Genomic DNA, 15,935 nt, shown 5'->3' with positions numbered 1-15,935 from the left:
ATACAAAGAATGATTCTCCCCAAATGTTCCTCTACTATACGCAGCACACTGTCCTCTGCAATGTGTCCACGTGCTTCCGCATTTAACGTCTGCATGAGATGTGTAAGGGGATCACACCCGAACGACGGAAAACACCCACATACCGAAACACCACCTCCTCCGCACGTCAGTCTGGACACTGCTGCAGAATTTTAGAACATATTCTCAGTTACAATCTAATAGCTTTCCTAGAGACCAAACAGCTTATGTCCACGAACTGTCACGGTTTTAGAAAGCACCAGTCGCGTGAAACTGAGCTTGCTCCTTTCACACACGATGTGCTGCGAACTATAGATGAGGGACAAAAGGCAAATTCCATATTTCCAGATTTCCGAAAAGCATTTGGCACGGCACCCCTTTGCAGACTGTTAACGAATGTACGAACATATGGAATAGCTTACCAGATATGTGTGTGTGGCTCGAAGGCTTCTTACGTAATAGAACCCAGTATGTTGCACTCGACGGTAAATGTTATGAGACAAGGGCATCGTCAGGAGGACCCCAGGAAAGTGTGATAGGACCGCTATATTTTCTTTATCCATAAATGACCTGGCGGTTGGGGGGAGGGGGACTGAGGTCTTCGGTTGTTTGCTGATGACGCTGTGGTGTGCAGAAAGGTGTCGAAGATGGGTGACTGTAGGATTATACAAGATGCATTAGACAAAATCTCTAGTTGGTGGCAGCTGGCTCTAAATGTAGAAAAAAGTAAGTTGATGTGGGTGAGTTGGAAGAACTAACCTGTTATCGTCGGATACAGCGTTAGTATTGTCCTGCTTGTCATAATCACATCGTTTAAATATCTGGGCGTAACTTTGCTACGAGATGTGAGATGAAACCAGCATGTGAGGACTGTCGTAGGGAAAGCGAATGGACGACTTCGGTTTATTAGGAGAATTTTAGGAGAGTATGGTTCACCTGTAAAGGTGAGCGCATATAGGACGCTTGTTGAGCACTGCTCGAGTGTTTGGGATCATCGTACTTAGGCGTAACAGATACTGCTGTAATACGACGTGCTTCTAAAACGTTAAGAAGCAATTGCGGTTCGAAGTTTCGCGAGTCTCTTGAATAAGTTACGAGAGCGACAGGCGTCAAACAGACGCGCTATCACAGCCGGCTGCAGGGGAACCACTGTCAGATCGTGTTACGTCTACATCAAACGGAATGTCAATACAGTATCAGCTCGCTTAGCGCAGTACTGAACGTTGAAAGCGGAATTATGAGATGCAATCCGCAGAGCGAAAAGCCGAAATAAAGTATCAGGATGAAGGAACTAGCAATGATAAAGTTTGTTAACGGCCAGAGCAAACATCGTACTAGATGTTCCTGACAATGTTTGAATGGTAAACTTCTGAGAAGTGAGCCAAAGGGAAAAGTGTTGTCCGAACGTTATAAAATATTGACATTTTTTTAGTATAGAAACTATTTACATACAAACACATCAGTCAGTTTTGATGAAGGGTAATACGTGGAGCCTTTTTACCTTATCCGTTGTTGTTTTTTAATTCTACGTATTAAATAGCGTCAAAAATAACTGTATTTCGCGCCTTCAATAGAGATGACTTTTACATCGTTAAAAAGATATCATTAAATGAAAATTGTTACTTAAATTTAATTCTTATTCACACACAGCATTTTCTTTCAGGTGTCTTAGAACCTTGCCTTTGACGTAGGATCATGAAATTTGGCATACACGATTCGCTGTAAACACACTGGACAGTCCACGTTGATGCAATAAGAAATCGTACCACATACTATCGTGTTGCCTCCTTCCTGCCATTGTGTCGCGTCTTCACGTTTTGCCACCTTACCAGCGCTGCTTCCATGCAACCGACACATCTTACTGCATTGATTTCCATACAGTCCACCGTCACATACACACAACGGGTAGTCACCTGACCACCTGGTACCAGATCTACACCGTCAACAGTGCTCCAAAGCGACCACTATTTTGTTCGGCGAACTTATTTGAGAGGAGATTAAGAGTTCCAACACTTAACACACAATCAAAGGAAACCTCGCGGAATGTTTTATACCTTCCTCATGTGTTAGACGATCCAGCACACCAGCACCAAAAGGTCCAGTTTATTGCATTCTTCCACGGTGAACTGGTAACGTTACAATGGTCCCTCCCCTACACGTACTATGCAATAAAGTTAATAGCTCTTGCTAGCTTTTAAGACAAAGTATCCCAACACCGATAACTCCCCAGCCTCACTGTAATAGGTTCACCTCGTGTGACAAAGGGAATTATTCTAAACAGAAATCAGTGGCCCATCTGGCAGCCGCCAAGACGCAGCGTCCGTTCATAAGGATTATCGAACAACAGGGAAACCAATACAGAAATACAGACAATGCACACGAGCCTAGCCTATCATTACACAAAGATGACGGCGGACACTGAAAAATGAATGACGGCACATAGGACATTTAACGCTTACAGATGAGGAGAATAATTGTTAAAGGGGTATGGAAATTACGATCCCTTTACGGTTTTCACTTTACAGCCTCCGGCTTGTTTCTTTTATAAAGATCCCTAATATATTTGATCGATAGAACATGCAGTACCTACAAACTGACTTGACACTCGACTCGGTGGCTGATGGGAGCTACCGTAAAGACATTTCCCATTCACAGTCGTTCCCACCAGCTACCGCGCCCAGTGTCCAATTATTTGCGCATATAATACAATCTACTAGTTGGTTACCCGCGGCTGCGCTCGCGTATCACTAGATCTCTTATTATAAGTGAGGTGACCAATCAAGACAGTAATTTTTTGCTATGTGGGTGTACAGTGGTATACATCTGTATGAATGTATGTATAAATGTATGTAGTGCCCCTATACAGTTTCATACTGAATGTGTTTCTATTAGTCTGCCTATATCGAATGTTATTGTGAGTTTAAGAAATACTAAAAGCTACAAAAAATTTTCTTTCTGGACAATTATTTATTGCACGATGTTAACACAGTTCTACAAGCAGAATTGGTGGTCTTGATTTTTTCTGAAAGTTTGTATAGATTTTCTGGGTTGGATACATGTGTGGGCGTCACATAGAGTAGTCCACGACAAAAAACGGTTATCTAAATACGCACCAGCAACTTTCAATGTTTGCCCTTGCACTTTGTTTACGGTTATTCCGATAGCAAATTTTAGTGGGAATTTAAGTCATTTAACTGAAAAAGATTAAGGAAAGGCAAACCTACGTTTCTAGCATTTGTAGACTTAGAGAAAGCTTTTGACAATGTTGACTGGAATACTCACTTTCAAATTCTAAAGGTGGCAGGGGTAAAATACAGGGAGCGAAAGGCTATTTACAATTTGTACAGAAACCAGATGCCAGTTATAAGAGTCGAGGGACATGAAAGGGAAGCAGTGGTTGGGAAGGGAGTAAGACAGGGTTGTAGCCTCTCCCCGATGTTGTTCAATCTGTATATTGAGCAAGCAGTAAAGGAAACAAAAGAAAAATTCGGGGTAGGTATTAAAATTCATGGAGAACAAATAAAAACTTTGAGGTTCGCCGATGACATTGTAATTCTGTCAGAGACAGCAAAGGACTTGAAAGAGCAGTTGAATGGAATGGACAGTGTCTTGAAAGGAGTATATAAGATGAACATCAACAAAAGCAAAACAAGGATAATGGAATGTAGTCTAATTAAGTCGGGTGATGCTGGGGGAATTAGATTAGGAAATGAGACACTTAAAGTAGTAAAGGAGTCTTGCTATTTGGGGAGCAAAATAACTGATGATGGTCGAAGTAGAGAGGATATAAAATGTAGACTGGCAATTGCAAGGAAAGCGTTTCTGAAGAAGAGAGATTTGTTAACATCGAGTATAGATTTAAGTGTCAGGAAGTCATTTCTGAAAGTATTTGTATGGAGTGTAGCCATGTATGGAAGTGAAACATGGACGATAAATAGTTTGGACAAGAAGGGAATAGAAGCTTTCGAAATGTGGTGCTACAGAAGAATGCTGAAGATTAGATGGGTAGATCACGTAACTAATGAGGAAGTATTGAATAGGATTGGGGAGAAGAGAAGTTTGTGGCACAACGTGACCAGAAGAAGGGATCGGTTGGTAGGGCATGTTCTGTGGCATCAAGGGATCACCAATTTAGTATTGGAGGGCAGCGTGGAGGGTAAAAATCGTAGAGGGAGACCAAGAGATGAATACACTAAGCAGATTCAGAAGGATGTAGGTTGCAGTAGGTACTGGAAGATGAAAAAGCTTGCACAGGATAGTGTAGCATGGAGAGCTGCATCAAACCAGTCTCACGACTGAAGACCACAACAACAACAACTGAAAAAGCAAATTCGTCTGTATAACTGGGCTATGTGGAATGAAATCACTTTTCTCCTTTAGTAGTACCATTACTTATAATTGACCTAACAATATTTCGGGCCAGATATATAGGTTGTGACTATATCATAATTAAATGAAATGCGAAAATGAAAATTACAAAAATTTGCTATCTATTACAAAATGGATGCATGTCTCTAGAAATCAAGTTCACCTTTAGAATGAAATGTAGATTCTCTAAAATTATTATAAAGTGTTAAATGACGGAGAAGAAAATAAATAAATTGAAGTTCGATGTACTGAAAATTTTGTACGCGGTAAAATGTCAGTGACGTCAGCAACAAGTTTAACGATTCTTAACACGCTTTATGTTCACTGATGTGAAAAAAAGTTCTATTCCCTAGTTCACCTCTTAGCGCCCGATTGTTTCTTTATTTTCCCTAAATAATAGCCTATTTTCGTTCTCAGGGTTGACACTACCTGCATACCAAATTTCACCGACACTTTAGTCGTGAAAATGTAGCAAACAGAGTTGCTTTCGCAGTTATATTACTAGTGTGGATGAAACGCTGTACCACAAGGAACCAAGAGCTAACAGCTAGTGCAATAAATGTACAAAAATGAGGCCACTAGATGTCAAGTGATAAAAAGATTGTTAAGATTTTGGAAATGAGTTATGAGTATCGAAGTGCTATTGAGTCAGCAATAAACTGCAAGAGAAAATTACTTCGATGCTGTACTTTACCATAAATAACGACGAGGTATGTTTATGATAGCGGTACTTTTTGTGAGCCCACAGCGTGTCTATTTACTTTGTCTTTTTTCTATTTAGGCCCAGCGGCTCTAGGCGCTTCAGTCTGGAACCGCGCGACCGCCACGGTCGCAGGTTCGAATCCTGCCTCGGCCATGGACGTGTGTGATGTCTTTAGGTTGGTTAGGTTTCAGTAGTTCTAAGTTCTAGGGGACTGATGATCTCAGATGTTAAGTCCCATAGTGCTCAGAGCCATTTTTTTCTATTTAACAATCACTTATGCTTCAGAAATTATAGATCCGTCGTTGTGATTAAGTACGACTGAAGAATCATCATTAGTTGATAAATTTAACAGTAATCTTGTATGAGTAAATCTATAGATACTGCTCCGAATTTGTATTTTGCAGAAAAGCTGTTTAATTCAAGCTGCTTTGTACCCTACGATCGATAATAATGTGACAAATAAGTAGAGTCTGCAGGATTCGTAAGATTACAAAGGCGTTGGGAAAATGTCAATAAAATTGTTTTTTGTAATATCACCAGCTTTGTGAAGAATTTCTAGCAAGAAGAATAGGCGCTACGATGAAAACTTCATGGTTTAGTTCTTTTCCATTGATGTCACATTCATCACCATTAGATAACACAATCTGAAGACCATGCTGTGGCTTTTAATTTTCCACCAGCCCATTATCACATATCGTGAATATCAAATAGGAAGCTGGCGCTCTCATTATGGGTACCCATAAGCTCACATCTTTAATTTAGTGTGCAGATACTGTATTGACAATATGACAGACAAATGACATTAAGAGGAAAAATATGTATCTTAAAGGAGAATTTTTCTAGACCTGTATGAACAGGTGCATTTTTTGATTCACTGATAAGTTTCTTCTTCAACCTTCTGTTACGAATTTTCTTTTCTTTTTCAAAGTCTGAATAAGAGCTGAGTTAGTCAGCATGAACTTTTGCATCCGTTATCACACTATTAAAACCTTCTTCTGATCTTATATCCTTCAAGAAACCGCCAACTCTTTCAACTGGATCCACTGCGATCAGTAGGTTTACAGTAACTCTTTGGAGAGGTCTTTTGATATGCTTGATCCGTAGTATAAAAATTTCATCGCTCACGAAAAAGTAAATCTGTTTCTAGGCATCCTTCTCAGTTTGGCTCTCTAAGTGGCAGTTTGAGGGCTTGAAACCAGCCCTGTGTGTGGCCCCTCTCATCTTAGGGGTGAAAGGCAACAAATAGCACGGGGTTCGGTTGAGCATGATAAACACTATCTGTAGCTTTGTGAGAGAAATGGTATTAACTAGTAAAAACGAAATGTCGCAACTGTTAAACTTTATTGAGAAAGGTTGAGGGCTTATTGAGAAGTGACCAAAGGGGTAAATCTCGCAGTTGTTATAGCGAGTCAGAGCTTGTATCGTGCTTCGTTAGATGTATTATAATAATTATTATTTTTAGTTACGTTTGCGTACGTTAAGCTCTTAAATTATTGTTTGTGTATGTAGTGGTTGCAAGTATGTTTCGTCACGTTAAGCTCCTGAATTACTGTATCTTTATGCTGCTGTAAATTGTTTTATTTTTCAATCGCTTACTGATATCAAGGATCCTAACTAGAATTGGTTGAGACCTCATTTTATGTTGGCGTTCATGTTGCAAAAAGGGATGAAGTGAGCGGTTCTCAGAACATACAAATGTAGCAGCAGTTGCTTGGGCGAGTTCGTGCGTAAAGGAGTAGCAAATGACGACTTTCGTTGCTGGAGTACTGTGTCAAGAAGACACGAAAAACTCGTAGCACATGTGAGACACACGATGCACAAATGTATTCATCTGTGGTGTCATACATCAGCTGATTCCTGTACATTCGCTGTGTAGGAGTTCTGTGTATATAGAACAGAAACTCGCGCAAAAAAGAATGTCTTTCGAGCCGTCTTAAACACACTCCAGCATATTTCTCTTGAGGAATGCAGCAAAAAACGCCCACCTTGCTTTGCTTTTCCAACTTTCCACCTTACCTACTGCCGCTGCTTTCATTATTGAAATGTTGCGTTCGGTGAGATGGATAACGCTAGAGCGTATCACACCCTCAGCTTATGGAAGAATCCGCGCGGGGCATCAACGATACTGGATGATGTGTTAGCTAGCCTGAGTGTGGCACTTAAGCGGTTTCCCAAGCTCTTTCATGGTGGTCCGCAATCTCCGCCCCAGAAAATACGATACCAAAACAGTTAAAATACGAACACACACACACACAAAGTTTACGATTTTCATAAACAGATGGCGTAGGCGACTTCCATCACTTAAATAACTGACGACAGCGGCGACAGGAATGGCATCCGGTCCGCAAAATTAAATAAAATAAATATGTGACAACTTCAGTACAGCTGACTTCGTACCAGACGCTATTAGCGTTGGGTAAAAAGAGATAAGAAGATGGCACTGTGAAGCGTTGAGACGTACCACGCTCTATGGTGCTGTGGCGCTGTGTTGTCTTCATTTTTACAGTCAAAGATGCAGCGGCCCATTGACTTCAAACAAAAATTCAGTCGTAGTTTTCTCGTCAAAATTAAACTGGAACTGCCAGTGATTAGTCTCTCTCCAATCGTCAAGTATGAAGTTTGTTCTAGGATACTGTGTCGTCTTCGATGTTAGTGTCTGCATAGACTGATACTGTAGGTTTTCTGACATATAAAAATACCATAGGACCGGTGGTAAAATTTTCGCGCTTCTATAGTTTTAAGTAACGGCATATTTGGAATTAGTGTAATTGTTGAAATAATTGTAATTGTGGGAATGAAGAGTAAACATCTTGAAAAATGAACCGAACGACATGAAATAATCATCATGATTTTGCGTTACATCCTCATGTGTACAACCTTGCCACATTCAGAAACTAATACGTCTGTTTCTGGGGTTGTGTGCGATAAAAAATACTTCTTATGAAGCTTATCTCCATGTACGTTCATACTCTGCCAATCAGTGTGAAGTGCCTGGCGGAGGGTATTTCCCTTTTAGTACACATATGGAGTGCCTCAGCTTATCTGCGCATGCCATAATTAGTGTACCGTCGTTAACGACTTCGTTTTCGACAGGACGATAAAGTATAAGCTTCCGTCCTTCTGTATGAATCTAATCTTGCCCTGACGATCCCTACCAGAGTGATACGTCGGGGGTTACAATATGTTCCTAGATTCATCACTTAAATCTGGTTCTTGAAATTTTCTGAATGTAATATCCCAGGATTGTGTGCGCCTGTCTTGAAGCATCTGCCATTTCAGTTTCTTCAGCATCTCCGTGACGCTCTCCCATTGGTCAAACGAACCTGTGACAATTCGTGCTCAGTTGAGCGATATTTCAAGACGTGTCTTACGAGTGTTTTGAAAACAGCCTCCTTGCAGACTGACTGCATTTCCCTATTATTCTGCCAATGAAGCGACATCTGTCACTTGCAGTAGCTACGTCTGAGGCGATATGATCGTCACATTCCGAACTTGACGGATGTCGGTTAGCTAATTAGACCCAGAAGAAGTATATCCGCTGCCGCTTCCGTCCTGCAATCGATTTCAGTAGACAAAATGATATTACTTGGCAGCGAAAGATGCGCTGTACAGGAAAGTGCTATGTGCACATCTCTACACTAGCATCGTCTGCGAATAGCCCAAGGAGCCTCCAGCGCAAACGACTATATCATTAATATCAGTTGTAAGTTAGTTGCCAATAGAAGTTGTAAATAGTGGCGATGCAGTGCCGCTCCTTTGGGGTACTTCCGAAGTTACATCTACGTTTGCCAGTTTTGTTCCGACGTATTGAGCTGTGTGTGGATGGATGTGCTATATACAGGGTGAGTCACCTAACATTACCGCTGGATATATTTCGTAAACCACATCAAACACTGACGAATCGATTCCACAGACCGAAGGTGAGGAGAGGGGCTAGTGTAATTGGTTAATACAAACCATAAAAAAATGCACGGAAGTATGTTTTTTAACACAAACCTACGTTTTTTTAAATGGAACCCCGTTAGTTTTGCTAGCACATCTGAACATATAAACAAATACGTAATCAGTGCCGTTTGTTGCATTGTAAAATGTTAATTTCATCCGGAGATATTGTAACCTAAAGTTGACGCTTGAGTACCACTCCTCCGCTGTTCGATCGTGTGTATCGGAGAGCACCGAATTCCGTAGGGATCCAAAGGGAACGGTGATGGACCTTAGGTACAGAAGAGACTGGAACAGCACATTACGTCCACATGCTAACACCTTTTTATTGGTATTTTTCACTGACGCACATGTACATTACCATGAGGGGTGAGGTACACGTACACACGTGGTTTCCGTTTTCAATTACGGAGTGGAATACAGTGTGTCCCGACATGTCAGGCCAATAGATGTTCAATGTGATGGCCATCATTTGCTGCACACAATTGCAATTTCTGGCGTAATGAATGCCGTACACGCTGCAGTACATCTGGTGTAATGTCGCCGCAGGCTGCCACAGTACGTTGTTTCATATCCTCTGGGGTTGTAGGCATATGACGGTACACATTCTCCTTTAACGTACCCCACAGAAAGAAGTCCAGAGGTGTAAGATCAGGAGAACGGGCTGGCCAATTTATGCGTCCTCCACGTCCTATGAAACGCCCGTCGAACATCCTGTCAAGGGTCAGCCTAGTGTTAATTGCGGAATGTGCAGGTGCACCATCATGCTGATACCACATACGTCGACGCGTTTCCAGTGGGACACACTCTATCCCACTTCGTAATTGAAAACGGAAACCAAGTGCGTACGTTTGCCTCACCCCGCATGGTAATGTACATGTGCGTTGGTGAAAAAGACCGATAAGAAGGTGTTAGCATGTGGACGTAATGTGCTGTTCCAGTCTCTTCTGTACGTAAGGTCCATCACCGTTGCCTTTGGATCCCTACGGAATTCGGTGCTCTCCGATACACACGATCGAACAGCGGAGGAGTGGTACTCAAGCGTCAACTTTAGGTTACTTCATCTCCGGATGTAATTAACATTTTACAATGCAACAAACGGCACTGATTACGTATTTGTTTATATGTTCAGATGTGCTAACAAAACTAACGGGGTTCCATTTAAAAAAACGTAGGTTTGTGTTAAAAAAACATACTTCCGTGCATTTTTTATGGTTTGTATTAACCAATTACAATAGCCCCTCTCCTCACGTTCGGTCTGTTGAATCGATTCGTCAGTATTTGATGTGGTTTTTCGAAATATATCCAGCGGTAACGTTAGGTGACTCACCCTGTATAATGTCAAATCTGGTCGGATACTCGGTAAGCTTATATTTCGATCGCTAAATATCAGTACGGAACTGTACCGAACGACTTCCAGAATCCGTGGAACACGTCATCAACGTGAGCACCGGTGTCTATCGCGCTCTGAATCACATAGAAGCACAGAGCGAGTTGTGTTTCGCCAGACTTCTGTTTGAGAAGCCCATGCTGAAAAGGGGAATGACATGCGCTTTTTTGAAATCGCTAGGCACACTGCGTTGTTCCAGTGATCTACGACAGACTGCTGCTAGAAGTTGGCCAAGTCCTTTCGCATTATCTCTGTAGAGCTTCGCAGATGTCACATCCAGTGCAGTGGAAACCTGGACAGAATGGCAAACTTGGAGAATTTGTATGCGGAGACATCTATTTCACTTCGTCTTGCACACGTTGTGATGATTCATCGTTGCTATTTGACGTCACGAAGGTGCCACGGGCTTACACGGCTTACAAGGGAACCTCCCCATCGCACCCCCCTCAGATTTAGTTATAAGTTGGCACAGTGGATAGGCCTTGTTAAACTGAGCATAGATCAATCGAGAAAACAGGAAGAAGCTGTGTGAAACCGTGAAAAAAATTAGTAAAATATACAAACTGAGTAGCCCATGCGCAAGATAGGCAACATCAAGGATAGTGTGAGCACAGGAGCGCCGTGGTCCCATGGTTAGTGTGAGTAGCTACACAACGAGAGGTCCTTGGTTCAAGTCTTCCGTCGACTGAAAATTTTACTTTCTTTATTTTCGCAAAGTTATGATCTGTCCGTTCGTTCATTGACGTCTCTGTTCACTGCAATAAGTTTAGTGTCTGTGTTTTGCGACCGCACCGCAAAACCGTGCGATTAGTAGACGAAAGGGGAACCGAAAACATTTGATCGCAATGTCATAGGTCAACCGATTCCTTCACGGGAAAACACGTCTGATATATTCTATACGACACTGGCGACGGCATGTGCGTCACATGACAGGAATATATTGTCGACCAACCCTTAGCGAATGGGTAAAAAGATTCTTCTACCTTGCCCGATTTAGGTTTTCTTGTGGATGTGATAATCACTCCCAAAAAAGTAATGAAAACATAAGAGTTTGTGATATAAACTGAAAATAAAAAATTAAACTTTTCACTCGAGGGAAGACTTGAACCTAGGACCTCTCGTTCCGTAGCTGCTCTCGCAAACCACGGGTCCACGACGCTCCTTGACTCCCAGTGTACTTGATGTTGCCTATCTTCGCATGGACTACTCAGTTTGTATATTTTACTAATTTTTTTTTATAGTTCCACACAACTTCTTCCTGTTTTCTCGATTGATCTGTGTTCAGTTTTTCAAGGCCTATCCACTGTGCCAACTTATAACTAAATCTGAGGGGGGTGCGATGGGGAGGTTCCCTTGTTAGTAGCGGCAGCAGGGTGATTTGTACGACTGGGACGGGCTTGAGCGCTCCAGCCTCCGTCTTCTCGGTACCGAGTGCAGGCCGGGTCGCAGTCTCGAGCGCCGGATGCTGTGGCCGACCTGCGGACGACCGCGGGCAGACGCCATTTCCGAGAAGCGTCTGTCGCAGGGGCCGGGCTCCAGGGGGCCGTACGGCCGAGACGGAGGCGGCAACCGACGCGAATCTCACGACATGCGCACACAACTCCTCCTGCACACACTGGCTGGGCGTTAAATTTTTAAACACTCTGACTGCACTACCTGTGTTGCTCTAAAACTTGCTTCTAGACGCGTATTTCCTTTCATCCACTTTAATTTCGATACGTATGAGTTTTGTAATGTCGCAGTTACGAAAATGAAGAGGATTGCTAGAAAAAAAATGCTGTTTCCTATTGTATCATTATATCATTATGGTGGTCGTGGTACAAATCTGCCACCAGCATGATTATAAACTTTTGGCACTTTTGTAAGGTACACAAGGCACAGTGTGCCCACTGTGGAACACTTACAAGGAACGGTAAGATAGTGACAAGAGACGTAGTTAGCTAAAGGAGGTTCTCGTGCACTTTTGATATCAAATTGATATGTAAGTTAATTAAAATGTGACAGCTGGTTGATTTACGACCCACTACAGATAATCCGTCCTCTTCAGAAAACTCCCACCCAAACCCCTCCCCCCTCCCTCTCCTCCTCCTCCGAAATGCCTCTGAAGAGGGAGATTTGTTCAGCTTTGAATCGCTTTTCCCACTCCTGGGATATTTCCCAGCCTTCTCCTCCACTCTCCCACTTCCTTGGGAAATCCCCAAGCCCTTCCATCCCCTTACATCTGGAAATTGGCGGGCAAAAGACTCAGTCTGTGCTGGAGAGTAAGCATCTCACGACACGAAATACAAATCACTTCAATAGTCATAATATGTTGATAGACACTTAAAGTAGTAAAGGAGTTTTCCTGCTTGGGGAGCAAAATAACTGATGATGGTCGAAGTAGAGAGGATATAAAGTGTAGACTGGCAATGGCGAGGAAAGCGTTTCTGAAGATGAGAAATTTTTTAAAATCGAGTAAGATTTAAGTGTCAGGAAGTCGTTTCTGAAAGTATTTGAATGGAGTGTAGCCATGTATGGAAGTGAAACATGCACCATAAATACTTTGGACAAGAAGAGGATAGAAGCTTTCGAAATGTGGTGCTGCAGCAGAATGATGAAGATTAGATGGGTAGAACACATAAATAATGAGGAGGTACTGAATGGAATTGGGGAGGAGATAAGTTTGTGGCACAACTTGACTAGAAGAAGGTATCGGTTGGTAGGACATATTCTGAGGCATCAATGGATCACCAATTTAGTATTGGAGGGCAGCGTTGAGGGTAAAAATCGTAGAGGGAGACCAAGAGATGAATACACTAAGTAGATTCAGAAGGAAGTAGGTTGCACTAGGTACTAGGACATAAAGAAGCTTGCACAGGATAGAGTAGCATGGAGAGCTGCATCAAACCAGTCTCTGGACTGAAGACCACAACAACAATGATGCTGAAATAGTAAGAAACGAAAATTAAATACGAAATCTGAAAAAATGCTACGAAATACACACACAGTGGTTTGATACTTGAAACTTCTTTACGAAAACAACACTTCCAACTAAGAACACACTGTCACCTGGTACTGGGAAATCAGCCTCTTGCCATGAAATTAAGTAACCTGTTAATTCTCCTTGCCTCAGGCTTTTAGCACTGCCGCTGGTGCTGCTCCTGGTGTTGCTTGAAAATGCTTGATCTTGCAATCAAACTAACATGGAAACAGGCAAACTGATGACGAAACTAGCGCAACCATGAACGATAGCAGAATGAGGATGAGAGTGAAAGGGTTAGGGTTTACATACCTTCACTGCTTTAGCATTAGCCAAAAGGAACACAGTATTCTGAGGAAGGATGAAGACCTACGTCTGCATGTTTGGACATGTTGATTCACACATAAACAGGAAGTAGTCACTTGAGAGAGACAGGAAGCGAATCTGGAGTTGACTGGTTAAAGGAATGCTACCAAGTGATGCTTTGTTGAGGGCCGCGAGAACAAAGGGTGAATTAGTACAATAAATGTGCAGCGTGGGTGCAGCGTAGTTTGTCAGTTTTGGAACAATGAAACACGCAGATCAAAGGTGGGCATGATAGTAACAAAGTAATTATCTCTAGAGTTGGATAAAATGTACTCAGAATCCTAAGGGCACCAGCTATAACCAAATATGAACAACGTATTAACCTGAAATTCTCAGGGTATGTGATACTGACACAAATTGGTACCTCGAACTCGCACAAAAGGATCATCATGAGGCTAAACGCTTCCCACAAATTTATAAAAATTATCAAAATTATGAAACTGACTCCATTTCTTAACACGAATAACTTTGAAAGGAAAGGAATCAGATTGTTCTGTAACTAAACACCACATTCTGATGTCTTAAACCACGAACCAAACAAGACACTCTAACAGAACATCTGCTCACGTACCACGTCCGAAACCGAATGCCGGCAGTGGCGTCCGCAGAGAAACGGGTCCACGTTTAAACAAGTGGTTTGGGGAAGGGAGCTGGTGGCTGTGAACAACTACAGAACGAAAAAATTCGAACCCGTCGTGATCTTTGACTCTTCCTCCTTGCTCCGTTGTAGTTAGGTTGGCAATGGTTCTGTACCATTCATGCACCTGTGGTCGCTTCGCATAACCGCTAAAACTTACAATACACTCATTTTAATGTATTTAGAGGCTCAGGGGGGAAACACAAGGATCAGAAAGGATGTATATCAATGAATAAACGAAGTAGTCAGGCACTTCCCGTTTCACTGGCCTTTCGTCCACTTATCATTTAAATACACAACAGCGTTGTAGGTATGCAGGTTGAGTCAGAATGATAATAATCAAATGTTGTTAAGGGTCTCGTGTCAACATAAAGTTGGCAGAAGAGAAGAAAGACCGTGTTAGAGTAACGGTGAACTGTCTCAGAACTAAATATCGTGAGCTTTTGACACTATTTGTGTGTCGGAAATTCCAATTCCTTTCGCTTTAGCGACACATTTTTGATTCCAGTTCTTACTCAAAAAGTTAATTACTGAATGCTGTCAAGCGGTAATCTGAACCGCTTATGATCATGACTTTTAGAATTACGTTATCACACAACAAACAACACAGAGATGTATGAAGTTATCATCTCCAAAACAACGCACACGAAAATGTATAAAATTACAAAGCGAAAAAATTTCGTAGAAAGCATTTCACAAGAATTTATTTTAACTAGGCACAAGTCATTGCAACGCTGAATTTCACACAACGCAGCAATATCACAGCAAATGACATCAAAGTCAGTTGACGTGTGCACATGATGAAAACAGGTCATAGCAATTTATTAGCTGTCAGATACGCTTTGCAGTTTGATAATGTTTATTCGCTGTGCAGCGTGTCAGCCTTATTATGTGCATTTGATATGTACTCATACACTGTAATTCGACTACTGATTTGCAAGACAAGGTATATGTTATTTCGACGATGACATGTCATTTATGCATGGCGGACATTTTGTGGCATTTCATCTTGCACTTGAGAATGGCTGTAAAGTCGAAATCATGACTTTGTGAAATAAGTGGACAGTAATTTACGGTCAAATGACGAAAATTTGTTTCAAAAAGGAAGACCTATTGTTGGGGAGCTTTGAAATTCATAGTCTTTCCTCCAGAGATACTTTGGAGGACTGGGTGATTTTGGAAATCAGCCTTGTGCAAACACAATTAGTTTATTTTTACATTTACCCAGACGTGTTTCGACACAAATGCGTCATCTTCTGTGGGTCAAAATTTTAATTTCTTAAAATTACATCGCTAACTAAACTGTATTATTATACATCGATTTTAGTGCTCCTTTTTCTCGTTTTTTTTTTTTTTTTTTTTTTTTTTTGGACAGCATGTCGTATTTTTCGCCTGTTCCGTGTCCCTGGTTGATGTCTCAATCAACTGCTATTTAGTATGTTGTTTTAACTCAGTTTTTCACAAAATTCCGCTCACTACTTCACCTCACATGCACTTACACAAAATGCGGCGAAAATGTGATCTGAGCAGACACTTCTGGCAACAAAGAGGA

The sequence above is a fragment of the Schistocerca piceifrons genome, chromosome 5 (assembly GCF_021461385.2).
Source record: "Schistocerca piceifrons isolate TAMUIC-IGC-003096 chromosome 5, iqSchPice1.1, whole genome shotgun sequence".
Lineage (NCBI taxonomy): Eukaryota > Metazoa > Arthropoda > Insecta > Orthoptera > Acrididae > Schistocerca > Schistocerca piceifrons.
This window is presented reverse-complemented; position numbering follows the sequence as displayed.